This window comes from Ipomoea triloba, chromosome 2, assembly GCF_003576645.1.
Source record: "Ipomoea triloba cultivar NCNSP0323 chromosome 2, ASM357664v1".
Lineage (NCBI taxonomy): Eukaryota > Viridiplantae > Streptophyta > Magnoliopsida > Solanales > Convolvulaceae > Ipomoea > Ipomoea triloba.
In genome coordinates, this window is record NC_044917.1 from 21,917,755 (window position 1) to 21,935,323 (window position 17,569).

The window sequence follows — 17,569 nt, forward strand, 5'->3', positions numbered from 1 at the left end:
CAAACGGGCTGTAATGGTACAATTATACATTACTTTACAAATATTGTATTATCAATAAACCAGTTGAAATAAAAAAAATAATAAAAGAAAAATATGAAGAGACAAAAATATCCTTGCTAAAATTAAGAAAAGTCATGAGAAATGACTAAAAATGTCTAAAAAAAAAAAATTGTCTAGGATGTTAAATTGCAAAAACAATAGTCTGAGACTAAATTTGGAATTGCCACCAAAGACAAGGGGCCTCTGGTGGAATTAACTATATTATTTTTTTATCAAACAAAATTGTTCTTACATCATTAAAGTTCCATATCTATAAGTGAGTGGGTTCCAATTCATGACATCCAATTGTTATAAACTGTATTAGGATGTATTTCAAGTATAGGAGGGAGAATTTTTTAGGGCACAAAGCATACACACACAGACACACACACTAGCAGGGTATGCGCGATGCGCGTAGCGAAAGGCCCAATGTTGATTCTTTTATAAGAGTTTTGATTTAGCATGATAGTAATAAAATATTGGCATGAACTTATGATATTGTTTGGTTGTTGTTTTGAACATGAATTGTTGGTCGTAGAAATGGGCCGGATGAAGGTAGGGTTTGTTTTGTTCCGGATTGCCATAAGCCACGAGGTGGTTTCTTTTTCTCTGTCAGTACGGTAGAAATGAGGATATGCTTCCTTTCAGCCCTAAAGAAGGCACAATTGACCTTTTGTCGATCTCTAAAATGGAAGTTAGTGGGTTCCTCTCATTCGCAAGAATCAGTATTATTACAGTATACGAATGGTCAAAATAAGATTAGTATTTGGAGAATATATTTTCAGAAGGAAACGAAGCGAAATGTAAGTTAATATGTTAAAATGATATAGATATAAATATAATTCGAAATGTATAAGATACAAATATAAATATGGCACCCAAAGACTACCTGTAATGCTTTCTCCTAAATGTGGGATCTTCAAGGTGTTTAGAGTTTCAGAAATGGACAACAATTAATGGTTATTCAGAACGTCAAAAATTAGTGCAGCTGACCACCAACGAAAATCACCTATAAAAGGGAAGGTAGAGCCAACAATAGAGCATCAAGTTAACTAACACATGTGTAGTATTCCTTGTTTTCTTTGCAGAAGAAATTGATTCCAGCCAAAATTCAGTGCATGTGACCGCCGAGTAGTGGAAGAATTACTTCGATGGACCACCAATTACCGTAGAGGACTGGAAAGAGTGGAAGAAGTCGTTTCGTGCAATGGTGATGCAAAAAATGGCAGAGGAAGGTGGATACTCAGCGGGCGTATCTGCAGACAAGGAAGAAGAAAGACAACACAATCAGTGACGTGTAACACTCGCAACGAAATCCTCAACAGAATCACTTCGCACTACTGGTAGAAGTAAGCCTAGTGGTAAATCTAAGAAGAAGTGATGTCACTTCATTCCAGAGACATTTCCATATGAAGCCGGGTCATCTTCGTCAAAACAGCCGGAAGTGTAAATCGACGCACCCGAAAGCTTTCGCAGTTGCAATTTTTTTTTTTTGTTTAAATGTGTATAGCGCATCTTATGTTTTCAGACCATGCACTTTAAAGTGTAAAGTCGTGCACCTTAAGACTTAAGTGCATCGTTTAATTGAATAAATTATTTATGCAATAATCCATACTTCAATAAATTATTTCAATTGTACCATCAACTACATTCACATCGACACCCTCAATTACTTCAACACATTATTTGAATAAATAAAACGACCCTAAGCATTGAAACTAGGCACCTTAAACACCAAAAGAACGCATCTTAAAGTTTAAATTTACGCAATTAATAGTTTTAGGCATAAATCAGTGAACACACAAATCTACACACATTATGTGTATAAACCACGCACCTTAACGTCTAAATGCACACATCTTAATAGCTTTGTAGTGAATACACAAATACACGCACCTTAGGCTTTCAGACCATGCACAATAAAATTTTATTTTGTGCACCTTAAACAGCAAATCTACGCACCTTAAGATTTACAGGTACGCACCTAGTGTAAACAGTTGCTCACAGTTAAGAAAGTTGAGATTTTCTACTTCAAACCTTAAGGTGCATATAAACCGTACATATAAACCGTAAGGTGCATTAAATTTTAAGGTCAAACAGGTAAGATTTTCTATCGCGAAGTTATATCTACGTACATTTAAACCTTTAACGTAGCTTATAGGGAATATACCTTGGGTACACGATTTACTATACGATATACGATCCTAGGTCGGTCCAGATTCGGGTCAGGGTCATGTGGTCGGGTCAATGTCAAACAATCAATGTCTTAGGCCTATATAAAGGCCTTTAAACTCTCAAGTAAGAGGGACTTCTCTCTTTGGCTCTCTCTCTAGACAGAACTCAAGAGACCCTTCTCTATTTTCCTCTACTCTACCTCTAAACATTTAATAAAAGAGGTTTTCTTAAGCTAATTTTTGACTTCTTCATCTGTTAATTCTTCATTCATTGTACACACTCAAAATACATTGAACAATTTGTTCTATCAGTAGCCTTATTCGGAATGGTGCAACCTTTAACGTGATCAATCAACCTTTAATTCAATGTGTTTTGGAATTAAGGACGATGACAATCATTCAATGGTCTCTTCAATGTCATTAATATTTTTTTTCACTTGAATCAGGTACATTCTTCCACCTATAAATTGAGAATTAAGCTATCCCAATTTGTGTAGAGTTGTCTTTGATTTACCATTCTTCCTCGAGTTCTAGTGTTCCTACCCAATTCAGCAGAACCTCCTCTCCACCTAGGCTTATTCCAGCAATACCATGTGCCAAATATGTAGCTGGCAAACACTCTATACCTTCTAGCAAGAAGTATTGAAGGATGTTGTGAAAACAGAAGGTGGTCTCCATGGCATATGCAAATCATAAGACGAGACATAAATGAATTTGACTGCATCTTATGATCTGCATATGCAATGGAGATCTACCTTCGGTTTTCACAACATGCTTCAGTACTTCTTGTTGAAGGCATACAATGTTTGCCAACTTTCAAATATGGACTATGTGATGTTGGAATAAGCCGAGGGGGAGAGGCTATGTTGACTTGTATAGGAACACTCGAGCTAGAGGAAGAGTAGTAAATCAAAGGCAACTCCACACACTCCAGAGGTTGTGCTGATTTGGACTAAATGAAGATTGTTTTATAGACGTTACGCACCTTGTACTATTATTTCGCGCACCCTAAACCGAACATCGACGCACCTTAAGGCTTTGACAATTGAAACTTTTTTCTTTTTCTTACAAGTCATTTAATACACGAATCAATACACCCTATGACTTGAAACCGCGTACCCTAAGCAATTAATTGGCGCACCTCATGCTTCTAGATGAGGCACCTTGTATTGTTAATACACATTTTAAACGATTAATCTAATTGTGACAACTGTATTCACTGTCAGCATCTTAAAGCTTTCTCGAGAATCAAATTAGAAGCTTTAAATGTGGGAACTTCAAGGAATTTGGAGTTTGCAAAAAATACAGCATTGAATGGTCATTCAAAACGTCAGAAATTAGTGTATGTGACCAAGTTCACAACACTCTATTCTTCCGGACCATGCGCCTTGTAGTGTTATTTCGCACATATCGACGCACCTAAAACAATTAAAACACGCACCTTAAAGTATTAATCCAATTACATCCGGATAAGTGACAAGTGCATTAATTGTGAGGACCTAAAGCTTTCTTGTGAATGAGATTAGAAGCTTTAAATGTGTGAACTTCAAGGCATTTGGAGTTTGAGAAACAGACAACTTTGAAGGGTCATTCAAAACGTCAAAAATCAGTGCATGTGACGAAGTTGATCGTCTATAAAATGGAAGGAAGAGCCAACAAGAGAAAATCAGATTAAGTGATACTTCTGTAGTAATTCGTCATGTTTTCTTTGCAAGTTAACCTAGTTGTTATAGTTATTTCTTTTGATGAGGAGATCAACACCCCAGACAAGGAAGAAGAAAGACAACCGCCTTAGTAAGCCGTAACACCACCACCAGAACTCTCATTTACATCCACACACGAGTTGTCAGCATAATCATTTCGCTGTACTACCACCAGCAAGCCCAGCGGAAAATCTAAGAAGAAGTGGTGGAAGAGTCGTACGAGTGGAGCGTGCATTCATCACATCCACGTGAACCTACAAAAGTCAGCAGGGCCTCTCTACCTAGGCTTATTTCAGCAACACCTAGTGTCAAATATGAAGGTACAAAAAATTGTGCCTTCTAGCAAGGAGTATTGAAGGGGTGTTAGAGTTTTTGGATGAGCATTGTGTAGTGGAGAATCTCTTCATTCCAAAGACGTTTATATCCGTCTTAGCATGCAATAAAGTACCAGAAGAAATATCTCCAAAGGTGTTAATGGATCCCACTTTGGGATGTTTGCTGCTACGGTTTCCATTTTGATAGACGTCGCACCTTAATTACTAAAACCACGCACCTTAAAGAGTAATTCAATGCACCTTAAAGTTTTAATCCAGACACCTACTCTTTTAGTATTTTTTTAAAATGTGTATTAGCGCACCTTACGCGTCCAGACCACACACCTTAAAGTGTACAATCGTGCACCTTTAAATATGTATGAGCCCACATTATGCTTTGAGACCACTGACAAGTGTATTCAGTGTCAGTACCTTAAAGCTTTCTCGTGAACGAAATCAGAAGGTTTAAAATGTTGGAATTTCAAGGCATTTGGAGGTTGAGAAACGGACAACATTGAATGCTCATTCAGAACGTTGACATTAATGTGGAAAATGCAACGCAATCGTTATAGTTATATCTTCCGATGAGGAGAGCAACTCCCCAGACAAGGAAGAAGAAACCCAACCTCTTGGGCAAGCTGCAACACCGCCACTGGGACTCTCACTTACATCTACAAATGAGTTATCAACATCATCAGTTCGCTCAACAACTACCAGCAAGCCTAGTGGGAGATCTGAGAAGAATTAATGATCGTAGAAACTATTGCAGATGTGTATTTTTGTGTTTATACGTGTATTAGTGAAACTTATGCTTCCAAAATACACACATTCAACTGTATCCGGTACCTTAAAGAGGGGCAGAACACCAAAGAGTAGTAAAAAATAGAACTCGAGAAAGCAAATAAAATAACAATAAACGAATGAGCCAACGACGGAGTGGAAAACAAAACAAAAAGCCCAATTACAAATAATGAATGTAATAATGAACGACGATGCAAACGTAACACATAAATTAAGTAGCACCTCAAAACGGGCGGCTATAGATACCCGATCAGCAGACTTTAACTGCATTAATAAGTTAGAAGAAGGACGAGGAAAAAAGAAAAAACACAACGTAAACACATGTTAGTATTAAGGCTGCAAAGTTGGCCAAAAAGACGCGACAAAGGAAAAAAGAAGCGCAAAATTTCCAACTAGCACCTGGGTTTTTTAAATGAGCCTAAATGGGGGGTCAAAACGGAAGGAAACAAATACAGTAAGAAAACGGAGGAAGAGAATTCCATGCCTTAAACGGTGGAAGAACAATGAAAATGGAAGGAATTTATCGAAAGGAGTTCACCGGATGGAAAGTGCCGGTAAGGCCGCATTGCCTTAAACAAACAGAATAAGTCACAGAGAAAATACACCACGTATGAAAATTATTGAAAAAACCACTACTGTGAAAACGCAAGCCATAACTGGAGTAAAACTTGGCAACAAACCAATGAGCACAATTGTTCAGGAGAACATGCTTTGTTCATATGCCGCAAACAGGAGAAAAATGGATGTACACGCCTGTGAAAATGGCCTGTCAGAAGGAAACCGAAAGAAACGAAAGGAACACTGCGAAAGAAGCAAAGCGGAAGAAAAGCGTTAAAAAGGGACAACAGAAATTGGAATACAAACGGAAGAAACATAACGGAAGAAGGACAGCGGAACCAAATGTCGGCAAGACTATGGGGACCAACGCAATCGAAAAGAACTGTCGGAATAAGGCACCACGCACGAAAAAAAAGAGTATAAGGCGCGCAGTTTCAACTTTCAAATGTGAGCATGCGGTTTTTTGTGTATGCAACCAACGCAAAACCAAAATAAAGGAGAAAAAGTAAACTACAGCCGGCAAATTTTGTTTCGGTGTGTGGATTAATACTCAAAGGTGAAGTGTATTAGTTGTAACTAACAAGAACAAAAAGTTTCAAATGCTGAAGTGCATAGGTGCGCCCATTTACGCTCTAAGGTGTGATTTTTTACAGTATAAGGTGCGTATTTTGGAAACGCAAGGTGCAGCAAGCCGCAATTTTATTAAAAGCGAAGGGAAAAATTGTAATCTAGAGAACACCCACCTTGCGGCGTTATACGGTATACGTTACTTACGGCCAAATGGGGTTGGTCGTTGTTATCTTCTCCAGAGGAAGCATATGAACGGAATGAAGAGTAATTTATAAACATGCGTTCAAAAAAAATAGAGGGATACAACGGAAGAAGAAATGCGAAAATGGAATGAAAATACTGGAAGAAGTTGCACGTGTGGAAACAGCTGGAAAAACTGGATTGGCCAACGCAAACAGAAGGAGGCGCGGGAATAAGCAACGGCAAAGAAAAATTAAAGGCAAATGTTTGAATGTTGCAATAAAGGCTAGCCGTGCAAGTGCAATATGGAAATTAAGCCAAAACTCGGCAGCGAACCAATGCGAGTAACTATCCAAGATATCTTGGCTGGGTACAAGCGTTACAGAGAAGGGGGAAACGAAAAGAAGTGGACGCAGAAGAAACCTGTTAGAAGCAAACAGAGATGGAGAAGTGTTGGAAGAACGGAAGAAAAAAGGGGAAATGAAACGAAAGGAACATGTCGAAACAAGCACAGTGCAAGGAAGATGTCTGCAAGACCATGCGCATCAACTCTGCCGGAAGGTTGTGCCGGGGAAAACTATCCGGACGGAAAGGAAAACAAACATTAACCGCTAAACTCTTTGGGTAAGGCAAATATGATTCTAAGCTCTGCGGTTTGTCTGATAAGGTGAGTAGTTTCAAATTGGGAAGGTGTTTTTTTTTTCGCACTCAATAAGCCGAGAGCAAAAAATAGACAGGAAAAAGTTGTCGCAGCCTGCAAAAGTTAGTGCGTTGATCTGTCTATTAAATGAATTGTAAGAAAACTAAAGAATTTTCAACTGCTGAAGAGCGAAGTTGCATCAGTGAACCCTGTCTATTCCGAGTTTGAGCAATTTAAAGTGTGTACCGTAGACACGCAAGGCGAGGCAAAGTGTCCGTTGAAAGAGTTGTAAATTGCAACTGCGAAAACACCAATTCCATTTGATGTACTGTATAGGTTACTCACGAGCAGATCGTTTTGGTTGTAATTATCTTGTTCAGAAGAAGCATATGAGCAAAATAATGAGGAATTTAGATAGTTTAATTCGCACAACTAAAGCGATACATCTTTGGTTCCTTGAGCAAGACAGGTTGCCTTTCGTGAGTAACACATGAAGAAATTAAATATTCCGATATACAAATATAGAATACAAGAAGTGTAGTGTGTATTGGAGAGAAAATAGGGATACATCTTGGCCTCATTTAGTCACAGCGGAATTGAAAAATAAGCAGGGGAAAGGGCGTGGGTTTTGTATGTGTTCCTAAAATACATGGTATGTGTAGTCAAATTGCGCCTTTCTCAAAGTTTTGGAGCTCGTTTTGCGTTCTTAATATGGTCTACCGAGATGTTTAACGGGCATGGGTTGTGTTCTTAAGTTACACCATTATAAGAATTTAAGTGCGCGGTCGATGTTGTTAAAGTGCTTTGAAAAAAAAAAAGGGAAAAGACAATGAGGAAAAAATAGAGGTTTTGTGTCAACGTTGTACGTACGTGCTTTCGACGACAAAGCGGGGGCTGGATAAAGCAATGAAGAGACAGAAACCAAACTGCATTCATATGTTATCATGAAAATATGCAGCAATAAGACTTTAACTGCGTGGTTGATGTTGTTAAGGTGCTTTGAAAAAAAAAAGGAAAAACACAATGAGGAAAAAATAGGGGTTTTGTATGAATGGTATAGGTACGTGTTTTCAATGACAAACGAGGGCGCTAGATAAAGCAATGAAGAGACATAAACCAAAGTGCATTCATATGTTATCACGAAAATATATATCATGCTCTAATGAGAACAAGTGCCCAGAAGAGAAATAAGAACCATTTACAGCTGTCTATGTGTCCAAATCAACGAATCAGATGTAATTTTTTTAAAAAAAAAAAAGATGTGGTGGCATTTTTGTAAATAACTCAAACTTTGGTGCAAGTAAATGTGTTATAAGTGCAAATAGTTGGTGCACCTTTGCAAGTAATAAAGTGCAAGTAAAAGCACTTACAAGTGCACCTATTTTCATTTACAAGTGTAAGTAATTTACGCTGTTAACATTCGTGCACCTAATTATAACGTTAGGTGCAACTAGTTATAACGTTAGGTGCAGTTAGTATTAATGTTCAGTGTAAATTTTACTTGCACATGTAATACATATTACATGCACTTGTGCACCTATTTTCACTTACAAATGCAAGTAATTTACATTGTTAACATTTATGCACCTAAGTGCACCTAGTTATAACCTTAGGTGCAACTACATCTGGACACGTGGCGCGCGGCGATTGGTTCTTAGTTCTCTCCTGGGCGGTGCGTTATCATTTGAACATATATATATATATATATATATATATACATATATATATATATATATACATATATATATATATATACACATATATATATATATACACACATATATATATATACACACACATATATATATATATATATAGGGGCGCGCTCCCATGTGAACTGCCGCCCAAGAAGAAAATGAGAACGCTTCACAGCCGTCCACGTGCCCAGATCAACGAATCAGATGTAATTTAAAAAAAAAAAACAACGCGATTGCATTTTCGTAAATAACTCAAACTTTGGTGCAAGTAATTTACCTTGTTAATATTCATACACCTGGGTGCAACCTAGGTGCACCTAATTATAACATTAGGTACACCTAGTTATAACATTAGGTGCACTTAGTATTGATGCTCAGTGTACAATTCACTTGCACCTTTAATACATTTTATTTGCATCTGCAATACATTTTACTTGAACATGTGCACCTACTTTCACTTAAAAGTGCAAGTAATTTACCTTGTTAACATTCATGCACTTGGGTGCAACCTAGGTGCACCTAATTATAACATTAGGTGCACCTAGTGTTAACATTCATGCACCTGGGTGCAACCTAGGTGCACCTAATTATAACATTAGGTGCACCTAGTTATAACATTAGGTGTACTTAGTATTGATACTTATTGTACAATTTACTTGCACCTGTAATACATTTTACTTGCACTTGTGCACCTATTTCGCTTACAGGTGCAAGTAATTTACCTTGTTAACATTTATGCACCTAGGTGCACTTAGGTGCACCTACTTATAACATTAGGCGCACCTAGTTATAACGTTAGGTGCAACTACATCCTGGACACGTGGCGCGCTGTAATTCGTTCTCAGTTCTCTCTTGGGCGGCCCATACGCACCTAAACGCTATATATATATATATATATATATACATATATATATATATATACACACACACACACGCGCACACACACACACACACACACACATATACACACAAACACATGATCAAATGAGAACAAATCCTTAAGAGATAAATAAGAATCAATCTCTGCCTTACATCTAAAAAAATTAGACGGATCAGATCAAATTTAAAAACAAATGCGATGATATTTTCGTAATTATCATCAATTTTATTATGTTCACTTGAACACTAAAATATGCAATTCTTGACTTTTCCAAGTTTGCACATTTAGTATTAATATTTTGCACATTTAGTATTAAGATTTTTGCATATTTAGTATTAAAAGAATGCACTTAAAAAATGCAAAATTTAATTGCACTTAGGGTTTCATTTTAGAGTTTATGACTGAGTTTTTGACTTTATTTGGTTTAGTGGCTCACTTTTGACTGCTTAAGGTCTAGCGTTTACGGTGTAGGTTTAAAATTACTTCTTCGTTGATTTTATAAAATTTACCGGGTTTGCATATTTAGTTGTTAAAGATTGCATATTTAAGTGTTCAAGCTTGTATAGTGAAGTTGATGATAATTACAAAAACGCCACTGCATTTTAAAAAAAAAATCTGCCCATATCAACGACTCTAAAAATAAATTAAGAAACATAGTGATTCTAATCTACATGACGTCATCTTCTCCAGTAAACCATCTCTGATCTACTATCTTTGCATTTTGTTCAAATCATGGAAGGCATATAACTATCTCCCGGAAGGCACAACAGTGTACACTAGAAAGCATAACAATGTGCTTTATGTTGAAACCCTAAGCCCGTTTATCAATATGCCCATTAGGTTGATAGATTATTCTTGTATAAACAGTGGTAGTCTGTACAGTTCTTGAAGTGTGTGAAATAGATGAACCTTCTATTCTCTCACATCTTAACATGGTATCAGAGCCTAAAACAAACCCTAGTTATTTAGTCGCCGTTACCACCGGAGTAACAGTAACCTGCGACTCTCTTCTCCTTTTCCGATGAGTATTTGTGGTCGTTCTTCCATTCATGTACCACAGATATCCTCGTCGCATCGTCGCGTGTCTTTAGTTGTAATCCAGTTGTCGTCCGCTGTCGCTCGTGCCTCACATACCACTACTGTCGCCGGGGATCTCCACCGTTTTCTAGCCAGATCTCCTTCCACCAGTCTCCGATCAAGATGCCGCTGTCACCATTGGAATCTTCTTGAGGAGACGCTCCTATCTGTGTTTTCAGATTTCGCCGGTCATTGTCGCTACAATCATTTGCCGACCACCGCTTTCAGAGACTGGAATAGTTTGTATTTTTTCTTCCTTCTTCTCATTATGGCATCATCTTCAACTACTTTTACCTCTTTTCCTACTATTACTATGGATAAGTTGGTTGGAAGTGAGAATTATGCATCTTGGGTTGCATCCGTTAAACTTTGGTTCAAGGGTCAAGGTATGTCTACCCATCTAGACACAAAGGTTGATGAAATTGTAGAAAACAAAGCCGAATGGGAGAGGGTGGATATCTTATTGTGTAATATGTTATGTCAGTCAATTGATACCAAACTCCATAACATTTACAAGGCATATGAGACTTGCTATGATGTTTGGAATAAAGCCACGTCTCTTTACACTAATGATGTCCAAAGGCTTTATTCACTGATGATTGGTTATGATTGGGATACTTCCACTTATTTATTATGATATATTGATATTTGAGAAATATGACTTGAATTCCTCCCTATATATGATTATTGGAACATATGCTTTTGAGAATGACTTATGAGAAAATCTATGCTTGAAATGATTATTTGATGAGTATTGCTATATGAAGTTATGAGTTCTTCTATATCTATGTTATGTTTTGAAAACACTTATGAGAGAAGAATATGTTTTGAAACTAGTATTATGTTGAGAATTATATCTTGTGAGAAATGATCTCTTGAAATCCTCCATACTAATATATATATTTTAGAACATTTTGAGAAAGTATTATGCCTTAAGGGGCTTATGATAGTTGTACTATGATTTGGAAGTAATTAGTGATTGATTTATGAAACGGTTATAATGCTTGAAAGTGCTAACTATTCATATCTCATATATTATGCCATGTTTTAAGTATAATGAACCATGGTTATGATACTTTGAAATATATAACGCTATTATTTTAGAATTTATTACCTTATAGGAATATGAAAGTGTTGTTGGGTAAAGTATAGTGTCCTTATTGAGTAAACTATTTTTCAGAAAAGCTATAAACTTTGTCTATGATATCAAGTGAAAATCATCTTGGGAAAGTATTATAACCCTTATATATAGTGTTGAGTTAAATTCATTTTAATAAAGCTATGTACTTATACATATGTGTGATCATGGGGTGGTTACTATTACTTATTGTGATAGTGAAAGTTGGTGGAGCCTTATGATATTGAGCGAAAACTGTTTTACAAAGGTTGTGGTTTTAAGGTGGTTGTTAGTACTTGGTGTTTTAACTGGAGTCTCAAATGTTGTATTTTAAGAAAACCTTATTGTGGGAAAATCTTTCGATTTAATTTGGTGCGAGTTAAACTTTGAAAATCTCCTCCCTTATTGTGAAAATCACTTCATTCAGTCTAGTGTGGACTTAAAGCATTTTGAAAATTCTTTTGGAAATGTTTTTACAAGGTCTTTGACTAATTGTTTTCTAAAATATGGTTTCTTCTAGTAGCAAAACCTATTTATAAAGTATACTTATTTTCAAATTATAAATGTAATTATTTTACAGGGCAAAGTGAACCTTACTTAGCATTTTTATGCTAACTTTGTGTTTCATATGTTCTTTCATAAACTTGTTTTTAGGATCTGAATAAGCAATTGATCAAGAGCGCTCTAGTATCCATTATGAGCTGATGGTAGAGCAAATGTTGAGAAATTAGAATGGTAGTTTAATTTTATTTATTGTGTTAAGGTTTTGGAGTTGAGAATACCTTGTTGTTGAATTTGGATAGTGATAAAGCTTTATTGAAATATTGAAGTTTGTAATAAAGGTTTAGCCTGAGCATCTAATCTAGGATGATTAGGTGTGGCGGTAACACCTTTTTTAAAGATAATTATATGTTCATTATGATTAATTTGGATTATTTAAATTAGGGTGTTACATATGCCCATTAGGTTGATATATTATTCCTATATAAATAGTGGTAGCCTGTACAATTTTTGAAGTGTGTGAAATAGATGAACATTTTATTCTCTCACATCTTAACATGGTATCAGAACCTAAAACAAACCCTAAATAAACCCTAGTTATTCAGTCGCCGCTACCGCCGGAGTAACAGTAACCCGCGACTCTCTTTTCCTTTTTTGATGAGTATTTGTGGTCGTTCTTCCATTCTTGTACCACAGATATCCTCGTCGCATCGTCGTGTGTCTCTAGTTGTAATCCGGTTGTCGTCCAATGACGCACGTGCCTCCACATGCCACTGCCATCACCGAGGATCTCCATTGTTTTCCAGCCAGATCTCCTTCCACTGGTCTCCGATCAAGATGCCGCTGCCACCATTGGAATCTTCTTGAGGAGACGCTCCTATCTGTGTTTTCAGATTTCGCCTGTCATCGTCGCCACAACCATTTTTCGGCCACCGCTTTCAGAGACTAGAATAGTGTGTATTTTTTCCTCCTCCTCCTCATTATGGCATCATCTTCAACTACTTTTACCTCTTTTCCTACTATTACTATGGATAAGCTGGTTGGAAGTGAGAATTATGCATCTTGGTTTGCATCCATTAAACTTTGATTCAAAGGTCAAGGTATGTCTACCGATCTAGACACAAAGGTTGATGAAATTTTAGAAAACAAAGCCGAATGGGAGAAGGTGGATGCCTTATTGAGTAATATGTTATGGCAGTCAATTGATACCAAACTCCATAACATTTACAAGGCATATGAGACTTGCTAGATGTTTGGAATAAAGTCATGTCTCTTTACACTAATTATGTCCAAAGGCTTTATTCACTAATCTCTAATATGCTTAAATTTTGTGGGACTGTTGATATGGGTATACTTGAATTATTAGGTCGAATTGAAGCTTTACAGCAAGAATACAATAACCTGATGTCACAGGAGAAGACTGCTGATGTAACACCCCAATTTTTCCACTTAAGAAAATACGGGTAAATTTTTTTTTAATTACAAATAACTTTTACAATAGCGGAAGCTTCAACAACAAATGGAAATATGGGTGTTATGCCACGTTCGAGTATCTCATACTCAAACGCACAGGCTAACTAACTTACTACCGATTACTAATACAATATTTGATTTGATTTCTAAAGGTATATAAAATCTTTACAATGATTCGCTCTCATGCTCAATGCCATGCAATCCAAACCTGCAAAATAACTAAAGAGGGGAAAAACAATATCAGCACGACGGCTGGTAAGACTTACTCCACCCCGTAAAACATTTTTGCATATAGCATATAGGAGCATATAATTTCCACATAACAATTTTAACCCCTTAGAATATTTTTAATCTCATAACATACAAATTATCTTTAACCAATTAGATATATAATTTGAGGAAATCATATACATCCAAATATATATCATAATATCTATAAAATTCTATGGGATCAACGGATTGCCTATCCATTATTCACAATTCTTCAACGACTATTTCCTCAAAATTCACCATATATCATATACCTCATCATTTCCATATAACCATTTCCTCAGGGCATTTCACAACATCATCAATATTCAAAAGAATTTATTAACTGATAAAATATCCACCAAAAGAGAATAATCAATTCCTCAAAACAATCACCAATGAGAGAATTCCAATCTCTCAATTAATCTCTTTCCACGAGATTAATCTTACAAAAATACATATTGAATTTCTCAAAGTCATCCACACTTTGATATATATAGTGTCAATGAGAAATGGGTACCAAATGAATAATTTTCAAGTTCTCAAAATATAAATTTCCATAAACAGGGAGTTTTTCCGGCTCCCTAGTGAGTCAGCTTTTACGTCACTACTCACTCCTCAAAATAACAGGGAAGTTATAAAACCCCCTAGTGAGTCAGCTTTTACATCACTGCTCACTCCTCAAAGTAAAAATATCAAATGGCACCATCCTCTTGACAAAATATATATATACATAACCTTAAAAGCTCACCACTTAAATCAAAATCATTACACCCAAATAACACTTTCAACTTTACACTTATACTACAACCTTTGTCACAATTTATTCATAGGCACAAATCATACCCTTATAATCTAAATATACTTATGCACATACCATACGACATGCAATTCCATCACATTCATATATACCTTTAAGTACTACACTAGGCAATAAATACCTAGAATATATATATCCAAACATATAGTATATTTCCTATATTAATTTAAATATAAAGAAATACACAAAACACATATCAACCTTCTTCACGGCATGTACACAATTAAAATACACAAATTGCAGATATCCAAAATATACCACAAATCTCAATTCACAAAATTCCACAATCACATAAATTCATACTAATCAATTTAGATCTCATATATCATTCAATAATCACATAATTATTTAATAATCATAATAAAATAAATATTGCACATAACCACGTATAAAATGATTTTAAATTGGGGTAAATAAATTTTAGGTAGACATAAATCTTACCTCAAAATCCGAAAATCAACATCATGAACCACCTAAAAATTGAAGGGTCAACAAGAAGGAATTTTTTTTTTTTTTATATATGAATGGAGGAAGATTTGGGCCCGGGGAAAAGAAAGGAAGAAGAAGAGGAAGTGTATATAGTTCACCTTCTTCCTTATCATATATACATATATACGTAATATTATATATATATAATAATAATAATTCTAATAATAAAATATATGGAATGAAACTCATCTCTTAAAATTAATATTTTAATCATATGGTAAAAATTGTGACACTTGTCACTACCTTGTGGTTCCAAAAATAAAATCTTCCAACTTATCAGTTGTGGTCCAAACAGATAAAGTTTCGGTGGAAAATAATTTAAATAGGAAGAATTTTGAAACTAAAAATTTATTCCAGACTAAACCTCAAAATTGGGCTAGGTTCGGTACACCGCGAAATATAGCGATGTTACGATCAAAATAAATTTTCACTCTTATAGCCCGTCCAATTTCAACTTAACTAAGCAGGAAGTTCATACTTAGTCATAATATGCATAATCATCCATTTCCTAGGAAATCCGAGCTGAAAATTCGTTCCTTAAAAATTTTACGGTTCGCGACCGGTACGTATGATCGCAGCTTAATAACAACTATACTCCCTTATAAAAATCCTTTTGAAGTATCGGGAGATCATCTTATGAATTTCATAGCCTAAAGACATATTTTTCGAACCTTAGTCTTATAGGAATAGGCGAGGGGTTACACTTTGGTATCATCAAAATCAATGGTTCGGGTTCTTAACAAATTGTTATACTATTGACCATGGTCCAGTTATGTTTCAAAATGATATTCAGATTATGTTCCAAAACGATATTCAAATTATGTACTTGCAATTAACATGTCATGTACCTAAGTTAATAATTATGTACTTATTGTAATTAACGTATTATATACTTGTAGTTAACATATTATGTATCTTCAGTTAATAAATTATGTACCTGTTACAATTAACATATAATGTATCTTTAGTTTATTAATAGGTACATAATCTTTAAAAGTACATAATATGTTAAGTTGTTAACTGCAGATACATAATCTAAATGTAATTTTAGACCAGAATTTATAATGTTAGGTGAACCTTGATCCATGGTATAATTTATCGGGAAAAAGCGGGAATAACAGTAAGAATTTCGGTGAGTGTTATGAAATATAATGCGAACTCAACTCCATCATAAAGGGCACTCTACCTATTAAATGACGCCAAAAAGCTTTTTGGAAATCTGCTTATTACATACATGTTTTTGGACCACCATACAACAAAGGTTCGACCAGAAAAAGATGAAACGGTGCAACCACTTCCCAATCAACCCTCCTTGCTGTGAAGGGTTTGTTGCATTCTATCTATCTAGACAAGGGGACGTGTTGTCCTCCAATATCCATTTTTGGTTCACACTCGAAGGGAATGTGATTGTATCTCCAAGGGGATACAACCCCACAAGGAGGAGATGCAACCCAATATGTTAAGGACAAAATGAAAACATGAAGGGTGTGTTTGGTTCGCACATGGGAATTGGAATCGGAATGGATATCAAATACTTGGTAATGGTAATGGTAATGGGTTTTGATGAAAGTATTTTGCATGTTTGGTAGTAGGATGGAATGGGAATGACTATTAATAGTTGGGGAAGCGGAGGAGGAAGGGGGTGAAACTCTTAGGGTGTGTTTGGTTCGCACATGGGAATCGGAATCGGTATGGGTATCAAATACTTGGTAAGGGTAATGGGTTTTGGTGAAAGTATTTTGTATGTTTGGTAGTAGGGTGGAATGAGAATGATTATTAATAGTTGGGGAAGAAATGAAGAAGGGAAATGAAACCCTTATTTAATAAGGGTATGGATTTTTCAATTAATGGGTATTCCAAAGCCAGTAGTATTCTAAAAACATGTCAACCAAACAATAACAATCACTTTGATACCCATACCTTATACCAAAACTCGTCAACCAAACACACCCTTATTTTATTAGGGAATGGGTTTTGCAATTAAGAGGGTAATCAAAACCCGTAATAGTGTTCTAAAAATCTGTCAACCAAACAATAACAATGACTTTGATACACATTCCTAATCGCTAAACTTGTCAATCAAACACACCCGAAATTGTTTTGTTAGAGATTGTTATTATTTTGTAATTATATTACTTTTCACTAATTCTCGGAGTCAAATTATCTATTTAGTCAATTTCAAAGTCAGATAGAGAATTAGTCCACATGAGAATGAGCCCCCATATAAGTATATAACATTCTCGAGTCTAATCTATACTATTAATAAAAACAAAATCTTTCGTTTTAA

The 17,569-nt window shown here is 35.7% G+C and overlaps 1 long non-coding RNA gene across 1 annotated transcript; it reads left to right on the top strand.

The window, feature by feature from the left end:
- The first annotated feature begins 976 nt into the window (after nucleotides 1-976).
- On the top strand, nucleotides 977-1,644 carry LOC116011055. Its single transcript, XR_004096965.1, has 2 exons — nucleotides 977-1,062; nucleotides 1,128-1,644. It is a non-coding gene; the product is annotated as an uncharacterized LOC116011055 (long non-coding RNA).
- Nucleotides 1,645-17,569: the final 15,925 nt, after the last annotated feature.